General features: G+C 35.1%; 1 protein-coding gene across 1 annotated transcript in view; it reads left to right on the top strand.

The window, feature by feature from the left end:
- The first annotated feature begins 869 nt into the window (after window positions 1–869).
- Window positions 870–17,477, top strand: part of LOC106464952 (vinexin-like) — a 214,069-nt gene continuing 197,461 nt past the window's right edge. Inside the window, exon 1 of the mRNA XM_022389279.1 lies at window positions 870–940. The gene's annotated coding sequence lies outside the window, so the exon portion shown is untranslated. The remainder of the gene's footprint in view (window positions 941–17,477) is intronic.

Consider the following 17,477-nt stretch of genomic DNA (forward strand, 5'->3'; position numbering starts at 1 on the left):
ATTCTAATTTTACTTTGAAAATAATCCTTTATGTGAGACTCATGAATATAAATCAAATATGGTAGAAGGCAGGGTTTCCCAACCTTTTCTTCCCCTGTACCCCCTGGGCACCCTCAAAGCACTAATGGAGGGAGGAGAGCTTGCCAGTTGGCTGATCCCTAGTTTATCAGCTGATTTGTAACAAAGGTGTTCTATATTGCTTATGTTCTACATTACTTATTGAGTTATAATGTAGCACAACAATAACATCACAACGTTCACCATGATCACAACTTTTTGTCTAAAGAGCGTATATTTATGTGAGCCACTTTGCTCTCTTTGTCTGACTGTACATTAAAACACCATGTAAAGTGTAAACCATGGTTATACTCTCAGACCCCTATGTACCCCCTGAGAAGTGCAAATGTACCCCAGGTTTGGGAATGTCTGGTAGAAGGAATATTCCTACGTCTGTGGAGGAATCTTTTTCCTCAATGACCTTTACCACGAGGATTTGTTTGTTTCAGAATTTCGTGTAAGGTTACTCAAAGGCTGAGAATACAATAAAATAAACGAAATACAATTAAATTACAAGTTTAAGATTATGAAACGTACATAGTTAACTTTACTGAGTAGCATACATCTTTCTTTATATTTATGTTATTACGAAAAATAATAAGTTAGTTTTAGAAAGGACTCTTAATCTTATGTAGTCACTTTTAAATTTCATTCTCTGTTCCCTCGTGAGATAAAGACAGTGGCGCCTTCTATCCCTTCCAAATCCCGCAGCAGACGATCGTTTCGATATTCGAAGGACTGAAGCCGCTTCCGTTTGTCTATCGTAATCGATTATACTATAGTGCCAAGTTATATATATATATATACTGGTGACGCATTATTTGATCCAGCTCGGCGTTATGTGTGTGTGCAGCCCTTAAACGTCTACATATTTTTAACTCAGGTCAGTTTTATTGTTCAGTATTATGCATTATTCAACGTACGTTTAAAAACATTGTTCGTTTAATCATCACGTCCTTCGAACAGACAATGAATGTATTTATTATTCACTTCTTGTTTCTAATCTTCACGAGAACTTAGTAAGTTAGAGCAGGTTTAGTTATGTCAGGCTTAGTGTTTAATAACAACGTTATTCTTTTATCATTTACAATATATTTTTAGTTTAAAATACGTTGTTCCGGATTATAGTCTCCTATAGAAAATGTTTTAAATTTAAGCCACTGACATTTCAGTTTAAAATAACATATTCTTTAGGTTTTGTTTGTTATAGATTTCGCGCAAAGCTACACGAGGGCTATCTGCGCTAGCCGTCCCTAATTCAGCAGTGTAAGACTAGAGGGAAGGCAGCTAGTCATCACCACTTGGGCTACTCTTTTACCAACGAATAGTGGGATTGACCGTTACATTATAACGCCCCCACAGCTGAAAGGGCGAGTATGTTTGGTGTGATGGGGATTCGAACCCGCGACCCCCACATTGCGAGTCGAGCGCCTTAACCACTTGGCCATGCCGGGCCTGGTTTTGTTATTAACTACTGAGGTAAGGCTATAATTATTGAGCCACAAAATCACTTATTAATTTTCGTACTGGCATCTAATTCGTCCATTAATATTTATTGTTTACAAATTATGCGCTTTAACGTGTAATTTACGTTTTTCCATTATGTACGGACAACAAGGGTACATTCGGTACTTTCAATTTCTTTAACATATAAAACTAAGGGAAATAAAGCACTTAATGAAACCGCTATCAGTTAAAAACCTACTGAGGCAGCTGATTAACGTGAACGAAAAATAACGCAACGTTTGGTTTATGCATTCCCGAGAATTTGGTATACACGTTATTATGCTATTACAGTTGGTGCTCAAAATGGGGTAAAAAATTAGAGGAACAAAGCAGCAGCTGTCATTCTTTCTGCTGCGCCGTGCATACTACAGATATAGGATACCCTAACTCAAGGGTTCACCAACTGGGAGTATGGGGGTCGTAGCAAATACGCGATACTGTTAAGGTATTCATTATCTATGGGTTCAATGGGATGTTACTTGTTATTTGGACGAACAAACAAACAGTAGACGGGTGCTTGAAGATTGTGGAGTTGCTAATGTTACTCCTATGCTATTAAGGGGTGATAAGAATTTCACTAGAAATAATAGGCCAGTTAGCATTATTTCCGTTGTGAGAAAAAATCTAGAGAGTCTGGTGAAAGAAGATTCACTAAATTATTTAGTGAAATATCATAAAAGAAAGCGAACACACGTGCACGTCTGCCTGACATAAGATTAGCTTGGTATTGAAGATCGGGTGATGTTACCTGCGAAAACCTCCCTTGATGTAAGTTCCTTGTATGTTAATTTTGAATGTCAAAATTTTATCATGCAGCAGATAAAGCCTTTCCTATACCCCTCCCTCCCTTCATTCAATGATATCGTCTATCTCTCTCCTGGATTGTGGGTTATACCAAAGTGAAGGGGTGGATCAGAGGTTGGTATGAGCTAGTAATTAATCTTTCATATATAATGATGTTTTCCACAAAGTAAGTAATATGGAATTACCACACTTGGATATACATCTGACAAAAAAAAAGTGTAATATTATCAGAATTCTGTCTGTCCTTTGTGGAATATAGTTGTCCACCAACTAACTCCAACAGCCACAGAGAGTTGTTAAAGTCTTGTGAGACCAGCCAGTGTGTTGTGACATTGTCAGTTAAGATACATTAATGGGAAGATATTTAAATACCTGATTTTCACTTGTGTTAGCTTAATTTTTCTTTCCCTCTCTCTGTTGGCCCGGCATGGCCAGGTGGTTAGGGCGCTCGACTCGCAATCTGCGGGTCGCGGGTTCGAATCCCCATCTCACGAAACATGCTCGCCCTTTCAGCCGTGGGGTCGTTATAATGTGATGGTCAATCCAACTATTCGTTGGTAAAAGAGTAGCCCAAGAGTTGGCGGTGGGTGGTGATGACTAGCTGCCTTCCCTCTAGTCTTACACTGCTAAATTAGGAACGGCTAGCGCAGATAGCCCTCGTGTAGCTTTGCGCGAAATTCAAAACAAACAAACAAATCTCTCTCTCTCTGTTCATTTTATTCTTCTGCACAAATTGTGTTCGAACCTCAAGATTGTGGACTTCTGACTTGCCTATTATTTATAGCTTTACTTGTAAGGACCATGCTACTTTCTTCGTAGTTTCTCAACTTTCTCAAAAAAGCCTTTAACATTTTATTACTATTTATTTTGAAAGACTGTAACATTTGAGTTTGTTAATTCGATCACTTCTTTTAATGAATGTTATTGCCACCTGCTGCTTTAAATTCTAAAAACTTAATATTTTAGTCTCCTGTCTTTTCTGTAAATTTATAATGTTTGAGTACCAATCATTACATGAAATGTAAACAGCCAGGATATCAATCTCATTAATTACCCCCCCGAGTATGTGAAAATAAAATAAAACCAAAAATCATTTTTTTTTTATTTTTCTTATATCATCCATATGAATTTGGTTACTTAATGTTCAGCCTGTTAGGCCGATGCACTATCTCCACATAAATATATTTTATGTTATTACTGTTCGCTTTGATATTTTTTGGTATCCTAAAGATTCTTTGTGAATTTTATAACTATCCATTTTTGTAAGTTTGTAAATGCTCACGGTATTTATTTTGGGATGGGAATGCTGTGGTTGCATGATGGCTAACTATGAAGTATACTAACTAAAAGCGGCATTTATTCGAGCATCTACAATATAGAAATAGTGCAAGTGAAAAATAAAATGTGTAACAAAACACACAAACTTTGTCACTGAAACTGAACTTTCTAAACTCAGTGCAGCTAATCACAACAGTTCAGAATTTGAGATAAAACTGAACTATACAACTTCTTTTTACTTATCTACGAAATCAAACTAAATAAAATGTAAACGAGTTCATGTTACAAATAATTCCCGCTCAAGTAGCAAATAAAATTCAGACAGACAAATAACAAAACAATACCAAAGCACTTTTAAACGTGGATAACGAACAGGTGAGAGTAAACGATACCTGTAATCAAGTTTATCGGGGTAAAAATGACAGCAAGTATTAACATTAAATTAGAGCCAAATTGTTTAAAATGTGTGAATACTATCCGTACCCTGTGACCTATATAAGCGTACTCTCAAACCGAAAATGTATTTCTCATTCAGTTGATTGACATTTATACTTTGTTCGCCTTTATATCACTCGCCTGAAAACTGATAAATAATTACACTATATAGCATGCTTTAACATCAAAACTCACTTAACCACCCAAATATTATTAACGCTACTGGCTATTTTTGTTGTTAGTACAGGATACGTTTAAAGAGATTGCTAATGGTACATAATAATGTACTTTATAGTTACTGTGTTACTTGCATAAATTTAAGATTTGAAATGGACAGGCTAGGCTCCAGTTAAGACAATTTGGCTTATGGAATGAGTTGCTGTCGGTACTAGAGTAAGTCGATACTTTACAAGAGTTTAAAAGTGGAATCGATAATTTATTCATAAATAAAGGGCAATTTAAGTTTTTACTTCATCTCATGGGACAGCTTTGTAGGACCAAATGGCTCCTTGTTGTCCGTATGTTATTTTAAAACTAAGTTTTTACTTCATCTCATGGGAAAGCCTTGAAGGACCAAATGGCTCCTTGTTGTCCGTATGTTATTTTAAAACTAAGTTTTTACTTCATCTCATGGGAAAGCCTTGAAGGACCAAATGGCTTGTTGTCCGTATGTTATTTTAAAATGTGAATAACAAATCCAAAAAGAAAACTAATAGGTGTCTGTATAGGGCAATATAACATATATTTATTCACCAAAACTTTATGTAGCTTATATTGCATAACTATTATGATTCAAACTTAATGGTTTAAGCCAATTATGAATCTCCTGTATTTGATCCGTCAGCGAATTAGTTTTTTTTATTCTAAGGTCTTGTACGTTATTATCATCTGTAAGTACTCACTTAATGATTAACTAGTACATCCTTTATTTTTCAAATTATGGCGTACAATCATATGGAAATTTCTAGAATTTCTATCAATCTCAGAAAATACATTATAATACTCCGAATATGACAATAGAAAGTGCTAGAAAACTCGATTATTTACATTTGTAAATTGCACTATAACTATAGTGTTTCTCAGATATTCTACATATGATTGCAAGTCCAAAAATACATGTTTACTCTGATTATTCAAATATTTTATCAAATATGAAACGCGATTTTGTTAACGGGAGAAGTCGCTAAAGTTTCCGCCATCGTGGTAACGTTTTATTATCAGTTCCTATCCACGAAATTCGGGTAAACATATCACTGTGAAACGATTACGTTCTATGATAAAAAAAATACTTTGCGGACATTTTTGTTAAAGACTAATGCAACCAAAACAACCCATAATTTAAAGAAATTATTTAAGCTTATTATCAGGAATTCTACAAAACACCTTCCCATTTCTTGTAGCTCGAGCTAATCTTCTAAAAAAAGACACACACAAAAGAGTTTTGCGTGATGGTAAACGAACGTGACTGGGCGTGCGTGTTTAAACAATGACACGCACGCATATACACCTGACAGGACACTGTTGACTTACAGTTTTGGTATAAATGAAAAAAACCTAGTAACGGCATACACTTATATACACGTTACACATGATAAGCCTGTGGAGTTAAGTCTTTCAAGGCCATCGTCGACTACAATTAACAAGCACTATAATAGAGCTAGTTAGGCCACGTGCTGGTTAAAGATGACTAAATTTACTCTACCTGACATGATTCCAGGGTCATGAAGAATTTGAAAAACCACTCCTTGCTTTCAGTTTGATAATATAGTTTATTATATATATATATATATATGGATGACGATTTTTCAACTAATATAATAGAGCTTGAAAACTTGTGGGAGACTAACAGTGTTTAACCCAACAATAGTAGGACGAAACTGTGCAAGGTAAGAGCGATATTTTCACAAATATTGATCTGAAACCATTGACATTTTGAGAAGAATGTTTCGTAGTCATAGAATAGGTTCTAATTTGTTGATTCTTGTGCATCCATTTAGAGTCATACAAAAAAGACATTCTAGTCTTGGCGTTTCTTACATTCTGGTAACTATTGAAGTCGTATCTAGATTTGTGCAAAGTATAGACAATAAACTATTTCAACACTTAGAATAATATTTCAATTTCTTAAAATACATATAATATACTAGGTTGAAACGTAAATATAATATGTATGTATATGTTGGTATATATATACACACAGTTAGTTCTCCGATGGGACAATTGTTTAATTCCATGTCGTGAACATAACAGATAGCCCAGTGTGGCTTTACTATAAAACGAACACACACACACACACACAGAGCTAATTTTGCAATAATGTTTGTTTGCACAAGTACGTCATATATTACTAATGTTGAATGCATATGTGGCCTTGATATAAAACAAACACGCGTACATAGTTCAATTTCCATTACTGTTTGTTTGCACAAGTACGTCATATGTTAGAAATGCTGAATGTATATGTAACTTTATGAACAAGAAGGCTGAAACCCAGAACGTACATGATCTTTTTTATTTTCCTTGTTCTTAGTATAGGTATGCTGGAAATGGTAACTACAGTTGGTGAATTACAGCTTATAGGTATGCTGGAAATGGTAACTACAGTTTGTGAATTACAGTTTATAGACATGCTGGAAATTGTAACTACAGTTTGTGAATTACAGTTTACATACATGCTGGAAATAGTAACTACAATTGGTGAATTACAGCTTATAGGTATGCTGGAAATGGTAACCACAGTTTGTGAATTACAGTTTATAGACATGCTGGAAATGGTAACTACAGTTGGTGAATTACAGTTTATATACATGCTGGAAATAGTAACTACAGTTGGTGAATTACAGTTTAAAGGTATGTTGGAAATGGTAACTACAGTTGGTGAATTACAGCTTATAAGTATGTTGGAAATGGTAACTACAGTTGGTGAATTACAGTTTATAGGTGTGTTGGAAATGGTAACTACAGTTGGTGAATTACAGTTTAGAGGTATGTTAGAAGTGGTAACTACAGTTGGTGAATTACAGCTTATAGGTGTGTTGGAAATGGTAACTATAGTTGGTGAATTACAGTTTAGAGGTGTGTTAGAAGTGGTAACTACAGTTGGCGAATTACAGTTTAGAGGTATGTTAGAGGTGGTAACTACAGTTGGTGAATTATAGTTTATTTTGCAGTTACATATGCTTAATCACACACAAAATACAGAAGCGGTACTTAGGTCCCACTAAATCCACTGGATATAGGTTTTTCTCACAATATTAACATTGATTGAAATCCCACTCTCCCCTCAATGGCACAGCGGGAGGTCTCAAAACTTATAACGCTAAAAACCGGTTTTCGATACCCATTGTGGGCACAGCACAGATAGCCTATTGTGTAGCTTTGTATTTATCTATAAACAATCAAACAGTGATTTAAATCTTTGTGTTACATTATGGTTTTAATTCGTTATTCAGATTCTTCATGTTTTTTTTTGTTGTTTGGCAGGAACATTCCGTATGTACAATTGGTCAGATTCTTTAACGATTACTTTGTGTTTCAACGTTAAGCTTGATAGTTTAAGCTTATAACACTAGAATTCAGGGATCGATCCTTATGATGGTCACGTCACAGAAAGCCCATTGTGCAGTATTGCACTTAATAACAAACAACTAGACTAGGTAAAATATTGTTTCCTTTTTTTCACATACATCTTGAAACCGATACGCCAGAAACCTTTTTCATTTTGTTAGTTAGGCCTTTTAAAGGATTTTATGGGGTCAATAGTAAAACAACCCATAAATGTATATTTAGGATCCTGTGCTCTCATATTTACAGCAGCCAAAATGCAAATAGCCACAAATATAAATTTTCATGCGTCCAACACATTGACATAAAAAAAATTGATTTTCTCATTTCGGGTATTTTTAGGGGGATCAGAACCCATAAAAAAGCATAATTTTGGAGTTTTGTTCAATTACTCGGCCATATTTTGACCAATTTACATGGAATTTGGTACAAATATATTTTTTACAGATCCTATACATATACATACAAAGATGGAAGATTTTACCTTTTCTTAATAATTGTCAAGATGCCACAAAAAGCATAATGTTAGAGTTTTTTGACAATTACTCCGCCGTATTTCAGCCAATTTGTACAAAGATACTTTTTTTTTACAGGTTACAAACGGAGATACAGACAATTTTGGAATTTTTGTCTTTTGCTCAGTTTTTCAGCGGGGAAAGCCCAATTTGAGGTTTTCGTGAACTATTCAACCAACTTACATGTGATTTGGTAAAGGCAGTGATATGGACAGTTCCCAAATTTTCTGTGTTTTTCACGACCTTTCTGTTGGGATTGCGTGGCGGAGACATGTTGCATTCGCCCGCAAATGTTAGCCTCTTTCATTTCAAATTATTTACGATTCACGAAGCATTAGTTCTACTGTACTAACTAATATCAACAAAACAGTAAGCTAGCTAGCGTTGTCTTACAAATATTCTTGACTGTGGATAAGCCTCAGCAACAACTTTGAAGACATTATGCACGTGTGTCAACTGTAGGCCCTAGTATGGCCTGATGGTTAGGGCGCTCGACTCGCAAACTGGAAGATTGCAGGTTCGTTCGAATTATGCACGTGTATCAACTGTAGGCCCTCGTATGGCCTGATGGCTAGGGCGCTCGACTCGCAAACTGGAAGATGCAGGTTCGTTCGAATTATGCACGTATATCAACTGTAGATCCTGGTATAGCCTGATGGCTAGGGCGCTCGACTCGCAAACTGGAAGATGCAGGTTCGTTCGAATTATGCACGTGTATCAACTGTAGGCCCTCGTATGGTCTGATGGCCAGGGCGCTCGACTCGCAAACTGCAGGATGCGAATTCGTTCGAATTCTCTTTGCTGAACATGCTTTCCTTTTCAGCCGTAGAGGCATTATAATATGACGGTTAATCCAACTATAAGAGTAGCCCAATAGTTGGCGGTGGGTGGCGTTGACTAACTGTCTTCCCTCTAGTTTTTCATTGCTAAATTAGGAGCGCTACCTGGAGAGGAGATGAGTACAACCGGGTACATCTGCCCCAGAACTACCGATGATGCATGAGCATCTAATGCACCCCAACGATCGTAAGCGGCCTTGGGACTAAAAAATAAAACATATACTACAGGCAAGTCTCTTCGTGGCCATGTTAAGTCTTTATATTTAAGTACCAGCTGCAGAGTTATTTATAACCATCAAGTGTCTTGAAGTGGAGTGTAAAGATTTGAATCTGACTGTCGAAGAGTGTTAATTCTCTCTGTTTTGACATTTTAATGACAACACCACACTGTATTAGCTGTACTGGACAATGATTTTTAAAAACAATAACACTAAAAATCCATATATACCTACATGTAACTGCATAAAAAACACAGAATGTGAAAATCTGAAATTTTTGGCAATGATTACTGGTACACAAACTAAAGGCAATCATAAGTGACGATATTGCACCATTTTGTATATAGAATAAACATTTTGAACAACTTAAAGAAATATATATTGCACTTAATTGTTTGTAACACTGTGTTGTTTTTCTCTTGAAACTTAAAATAAATTAAACGAGTAGCATTTCGAGATTAAGAATAAAGTGAATAAAATTCGGGGTTCGATTCTCCGCGACGGAAACAGCAGATAGTCCAATGTGGCTTTGCTCTAAAACAAACTACAATTAGCAACTTTACATTTTGTACATGAACACTAACATTGGCATGGTAAATTGTACTGACGAGTTACCTTTGTCTTTAAACTTCGATAAGTGCTAATAAAAGCGATGATAACTTTATTAGATATATATTGTGACGTCACTGTGTCATGTTATATTCTTATCGTGTATCAAGATGATATGTTGTTGATAAGCAATGTAATATAGTGTTAGATGAATTTCTCACATTACGGTCAACGATTCATAAGTAGAAACTAATAACACACTAAAAAGTAACATGATTTTATAAAAATCTTACAATGACAATATTTTTAAAATTTGAAACCGTGAAGGTCTATTATAGAAAGTCAAGAGTAACCATTTGGAGACGGTAGTTCAATTACATCCCACATTACTTCAGTTTGTAGCTTTGTATGCCCATCTAACTTCTTTCATAGTTCTGGAGCTAGCAGGACCAAACTTGACAAGCGGACTTGAGATGGATGGTTTTATCTATATGACATAATACCATGTAAAGGGGTATAAAACGCCCCCGGAAGTTCTTCCAGACATAATGTGGATCTAAGAGTTTTGTGTCCCCCCCCCCTCTCCGGGATACTGGTGCCGCCATGTTTACACCCACACTAACATAGTATACGTGCTTAGGTACCACTGGCGGATGTTCTAAAGTTTTTTCTTGTCGGGGTAGAGCCCTAACTTGTGGTAGCTATAGAAGTAATTGGGAATAATGGAGTATATTGAGATTTCTGTGAATCACAAGAGAGTCTTTCAACACCGCAGTATAACGCGGGTATTTTATGTTAGTAACATAAAAAGGTTCAATACTTGAAGGTGATATGCATTTAGTATACCACAAGAGGAAAAAATTAGTACCACAAGATGGTAAAAATTAATACTGTGTTGATTTGTTATAATGTGACGGTCAATCCCACTATTCATTGGTAAAATAGCAGCTAGCCCAAGAGTTAGCGGTGGGTGGTATTGACTAGCTGCCTTCCCTCTTGTCTATCACTACTAAATTAGAGACGGCTAGCTCAGATAACCCCTGTGTGGCTAGCTTTGCGCTAAATTCCAAACAAACCAAATCTACTCAGTTTTCAGTAGTTTTAATGTAAATTTTACAGTTCGCCGTAACATGTAAAAACGGTGCTCAGATATAATTTACTGTAAATGGCAGTATATTTTACTCACAAAATGTTAATTCAACTTATATTAAATTCTTTTAACTGTGATTTTTATAGGAGAGTAAATGTAATTACTTTAGCTGTATAAATATAATTTATCATAATTGCACGCTTACAAATATTTGTGCCAACTTTGAGCTTCAAATTAAAATTTACAACAGGCTCCTTTTAGTTTGTATAATCTTATCATAGTTTAGGTTGATATGAAGCACAAAGCTACATAAGGGCTATCTGTGCTGTACCAACCAAGGGTATTTAAACCCGATTTTTAGCGTTATAAGCCTTCAGACTTACTACGAAAGAGAAGAAAGCAAATGAACATGTGTTTTATACCTAGAATTGATATTGAATTCCTATCAAATAAATTGCAGAATTCACAATACCCAAATAAGTTGTAGCCCAAAGGGCAGAGATGCATAACATACCTTTCATAAGTAAAAACAACAAACAAACTCTTATGTTCAGGTGTTATGGGAACAAATGCAATCGAATTGATTTCATAAATTATAATGTTTGAGAAAATGTTTTCTAATAAACATGAATTGTATACAAGAAAGTGTCATCTGAGCTTACTGGACTTTCTAGAGTATTACATACAATAGAATTGCCAGTGATGAGACCTGATGGTCACAGACTCTGTTCACTCTCGTGATCTGTGACATTATATTTTCTCAATTTTCTTCCAACCTTTGATCTACCTACTGGATTTGTTTTTACAAAATAACTGCAAGACAGAATTCTACATAAGTATTGTGGCACACTAATTATTAAATTCTAAAGATCATGAATTAAGAATATTTTACTTATAAAGGCAAAAAAAAAATGTCAGCATTCTATAGACATTTTTGTGTCAGCAACTTTTTTTTTTTATCCAAACACCAGTCATTCAGTCATGCTGGGTAATATTGACTCATATCTAAACAAAGCAAGATAATCAAAGATAAGAAAAAAAATTAAAAACATATTCCAAACTTCTAATGACTTCCTCTCCTACTTAGGAAACATAGAAATAGTGCAAATATAAAATGTACATGAATACCTAACACATATTATTATTACGAATACAAGCTTCGACAAAAATATAAAGTTTGTATACATTCCAGTACTATACTATACTATACTATAGAGTATTTTGTGGGATATTCCAATCTAAAAATGTAATATATATATAGCAAAGAATATGGCCACAGCACTATGAATACTATAAATATTGTCTATTTTGTCATTTAAATGGTTTTGTCCACTATCAACACAAAGAATTAGCACAATAAATAGATGACTATATGGAAACATAGACTGTTATTATACAGAGGAATGAATATATATATATATATGTTATATATGAACATATAATATAATATATGTTATATTAAAATGATTTTGAAAATGCAAGTCAGCAAGTCACGTGATAAACACAGTCAATATAAATTCATGATGGAACGGGATGTATCAGAGCTACATTTTGACATTCTTTGGCTTTCGAAGATAGTGTGATGCCGCCGAAAGTTGACCACTTTTGGAAAGGGTACGTCACACCACTTTTTTATGCAAAAGATTCATATACTCTGGTCGTAAAGGTGTGTTCAGATCGGGGATTTAAAATTTCGAAGACGGGGAGATCCCTTATACTTAATAATATTTGCAAATAAACTTCAGGCACCAAGATCATCCAGAAAAAGACCCGCAACAAGTCATTCCCCAACCGTAGTAGGCAAAGTGCGACGTCTTATAACACGTAAGAAATCACGAATGCCAAAGCCAGAAGTCAGAGACCAAAACCGTCCTCGTGACCCAGTCAACAGCACGCAACATAATATCAAGAAGGATCTCCATTTGGGTAAGAAACACAAGTTACATATACACAGTTTGCTTCCACAACATACCTGTTCAACCGTCATATACATCAAGAAGCTCGAGAATGAATCGGGTATTCATACTATTTTATACAAAGAAATGCCAGTAAAGTCACTTGACGTAGCACCTATGGATTTCTGTGCGATTGGACTGTTGAAACCGGCGCTGTGAAACCGACGTCCTCATACAATAGGTAGCTTATGAAAGGAAGCAGGGAAAAGTGATGTACTTTGGACATGACAGCCTTACAACGGAGCATTTTGAGATTAGAAACTACGCTAAAGGTCTATTGTCAAAATGCACGGTTCTCTGATACAGTGTGGTCAGACGCGATAACGTGGACTGTAACAACGCGGTGTGCTTCCAAAATTTTAAAATAACGAAATCAATCCTCTTTTGTTCATTAAATAAAAAATTTTCGTTGAAATAAAAAACTGGGTTTCGTGATGAAGTCGAGGATGTGTTGAAGTCGCTTAAAATACCTATAACTTTGTTGTTGTAGGTGGCAACTTCCATAATAACAAAACATTTGCCTTTGTCCAAGATTTTGTTTACCTGTTCTTTGTTTTCTTAATTATCCGAAGAACATTTCTATATTCTGGTGTAGTATTGGGGGTTTTGAGCATAGCTTCTGTTAATGCTATTGGAGAAGTTTTAGACGAGCTATACTACTTTTATGACCATCAGAAACTTTGGATGGTTGTGTTCTAGGGATGTCAAACGGACATTTAAATTCAAATTGACCGTCTCTTTTCGAGATATCACTGATAGATTGTGTTTAGGTAGTCTGTTTTATTATTTCGCTGTGGTCGGTATTTGTGATTTAGTTTTCTAGATTCTTATAATCTATGTAGGCAGACCACTTAAGTCAGCACTTCATCATATGCATTTATGAAATATGTATGACGTATTCATGTTTAATAAAGAAATAGAAGTATGGGTTATCATTGTAGTGAAAAGATATCTCAGTATTTAGGTGAGAGTGAGCTATTGATGCTGTGTAGTCCAGTGAGGACCATAAGCAAAGCCAGAAGTTCCCAGTTATTTACAGATATAACACCGAGGACACACATTAAACAGTATTTAGGTGAAAGTGAGCTATTGATGATCTACCTAATTCTGTGTAGTCTAGTGAGGACCATAAGCAAAGCCAGAAGTTCCCAGTTATTTACAGATATAACACTGAGGACACACAATTAAACAGTATTTAGGTGAGAGTGAGCTATTGATGCTGTGTAGTCCAGTGAGGACCATAAGCAAAGCCAGAAGTTCCCAGTTATTTACAGATATAACACTGAGGACACACATTAAACAGTATTTAGGTGAAAGTGAGCTATTGATGATCAACCTAATGCTGTGTAGTCCAGTGAGGACCATAAGCAAAGCCAGAAGTTCCCAGTTATTTACAAATATAACACTGACGACACACATTTAAACAGTATTTAGGTGAGAGTGAGCTATTGATGATCAACCTAATGCTGTGTAGTCTAGTGAGGACCATAAGCAAAGCCAGAAGTTCCCAGTTATTTACAGATATAACACTGAGGACACACATTAAACAGTATTTAGGTGAAAGTGAGCTATTGATGATCAACCTAATGCTGTGTAGTCCAGTGAGGACCATAAGCAAAGCCAGAGGTTCCCAGTTATTTACAAATATAACATTGACGACACACATTTAAACAGTATGACAGACTCGACCGATAATAACATATGACTAAGAGACGATTATGGTGACTTGGACAGCTAAACACAATTGACTGTAGGCACAACTCGGATATTTCTCTCTCTGTTGGACTGACACTTCGTCTAACTGTTGTCAGTGAAAGCTGGAAACAAGTGAGACGGAGAATACGATATACGGGTAACACAGAGCAAATAACTAAATGTCGATTTATAGCCCACACTGTCTGATTGCGAATTTTTATAGATACTTCAGATAGAGTAGCCATCGTTGAAACTAACTATAAGGAGTGCAAACAGGAGATGGCGATTCTAGGTGACAGTCAGGCAGAAATTTTATAGCTATACATTTTATTTAGAAAATAATTAGTTTGAGATAAAGTATGCAGCAGCAACAGCCCGCCAGAGTTTAGGACCATTAGAGTGGAAGAGGGTCATAGAAGTGTCACGACCCAAATTCCTTCAGATATTGAAGGAGAGGGTTTGTTTGTTTGTTTTGAATTTCGCGCAAAGCTACACGAGGGCTATCTGCGCTAGCCGTCCCTAATTTAGCAGTGTAAGACTAGGGGGAAGGCAGCTAGTCATCACCACTTGGGCTACTCTTTTACCAACGAATAGTGGGATTGACCGTCACATTATAACGCCCCCACGGCTGAAAGGGCGAGCATGTTTGGTGTGACGGGGATTCGAACCCGCGACCTTCAGATTGCGAGTCGAGCGCCTTAACCACCTGGCCATGCCAGGCCGAAGGAGAGGGAGTTATATTAATATAATCAACTGATAATTATTAATTAACACGTTTTCGACCTTGTAAAGTGTGCAGAATGTCGCTCTAAAAAGAAATCTAGCGAACTGCACCAAAACCGTGAATGGTCTTAGTATAGCCAGCGGAGAGAAAAGGAAGGAACAACTATAAGAAATATTAAAAATGTTTACTTGTATACATGTGCTATTATATTATGACACATTTTCTAATATTTGCATTGAATATATATGCATGCATTTATGCAACTTGAAAAAAATATATGGCTATCTATATATACGATTTTACAACTTAGAAAAAACAACCTATAAAGTATATAGATAGATATAAATACTGGCCAATATGCATTGCATACGCATGCATGTTTAAAACTCGTGCGGTTACAAAATCCAGTCCATGCACCATTCCAGTATAGTTCATTAGTCTTTCCAATCCAGTGTTTACAGACTCCTCATATAGCTACAGGATATAAATATACTAGCTATATATATATTTTACAAGCATGTACATAACATGTGGTATGTTGATCACAATGCATCATAGTGATCATACATGCAGTATTCACATTGTGTCAATGATATCGGGAGCAATAGCCATCCAAACTTCGTGAAGCCATTTCAAAGGTTGTCATTGTTTCCCGACAGAGCATCATACACCAACTACGTATTTCATTAAATTGTTTCAAATAGGACATTATTGCTATTATACACATTTATGTCTATGATGGACATAAAAAAAATTAAGAAACAAGATTATTAAAACTTGTTAATTTAAAAAGGAGAATAGGAATAGTAAAAAATATATAGAAACAAGGTAGTTAGCTTACAAGATAGTAAGATAATAAGCTTACGGTTTGAACACAAAATATATAATAAATTGGGAACTTAAAAATCTGAAAATAGGAACAGTAAACAAGGTAAAAGCCTACAAGGCTGGAGATACTGCAGACATTATTTATTCAAGCTACAAATTCCTATTTTGACTCCACCAAATGTAATTCTAGTTAACAGCATGGAATCAAAATAGAGATTTGTAGCTTGAGTAAATAACGTCTACAGTATCTCTAGCTTTGTATCTTTACCTTGTTTACTATCCCTATTTGCAAGTTTTTAAATTCCCAATATTTTATTTATCTTATGTCTCAAACCGTAAGTTTGTTTGTTTACTTTTTTGCGACTGCATTTGCACTTTAAGCTAGCTATCTTGTTTCTGTATTTTTTACGATCCCTATTCCCCTTTTTTAAATTAACAATTTTAAATAAAATTGTATGTGCTACGATTCCAAACCCTCATAGATATGAATTACATGTTGTTGTTGTTGTTGTTTGGTTTTTTTATTTTTTATTTTGCACTGTTATGTTTTTAAACACTCTAATAATGGTCAATAGATGGCAGGTCATGTAAAATAGAAACGTAAAGAAGAAATTAATTTTCGAAATGCGTTATGTTACATAGTGCATTTTCTTGGTGCTCTGTATCATTAACAAAATCTAATTAACCTCGTAATAAGATTACTATATTCTAGATACATATTTTAGATCAAATAAAAGTATAAAATACTTAAATTAATTAAAAGTTTAGTATAACAGAAATATTCGCCATACTTAGACTTTATTAGTGAGTAATTAGTGTAATTATGTTTTCATTAAACTATTTAAAGCCATTAGTGATTCAGTCTGAGCTTCCATGTCCTCCCATGCGTGTTTGTCTTGTAAAAAGCATAGACACACGTGTGATGTTCTGAGTAAAAGTACTTTAGTATTGATTTTTGTTTTCAATAAAAGTGTCTATCAAAATAGCTTTCCCAGCGAGCTTTGTCAGTCCATCATTTCCGAAGTGCCTCTCTAGGTTATGTGGATAGCAGCATTACCTTGGTAACTAGGAGCTGTGATGGACTGACAAAGGCAGCATTACCTTGGTAACCAGGAGCTATTTTTTTTTATATGTGCGAAAGCTTTCTGTTTTGTTTTAATAGTTTGTTTAAAGTAAGTGTTGCCATCTACAGAGTAATTAATTGATTTGTTATTTAAATGATGCACTTTTGGGGACTTTTTCATGCTCTAAATGCACGATATATATATATATATATAATTATTTTTTAGATATTTTTTAACTATTAAAACAATGAAAATTTATTATATCTTCATTTTATGGCTTGTGATTTTATAGTAATTAAAACTGCAAGGCGACTGTAATTAGGATTAGGATACGAAGGTTCAAACACGAATGAACT

The sequence above is a fragment of the Limulus polyphemus genome, unplaced genomic scaffold (genome assembly GCF_000517525.1).
Source record: "Limulus polyphemus unplaced genomic scaffold, Limulus_polyphemus-2.1.2 Scaffold1, whole genome shotgun sequence".
Lineage (NCBI taxonomy): Eukaryota > Metazoa > Arthropoda > Merostomata > Xiphosura > Limulidae > Limulus > Limulus polyphemus.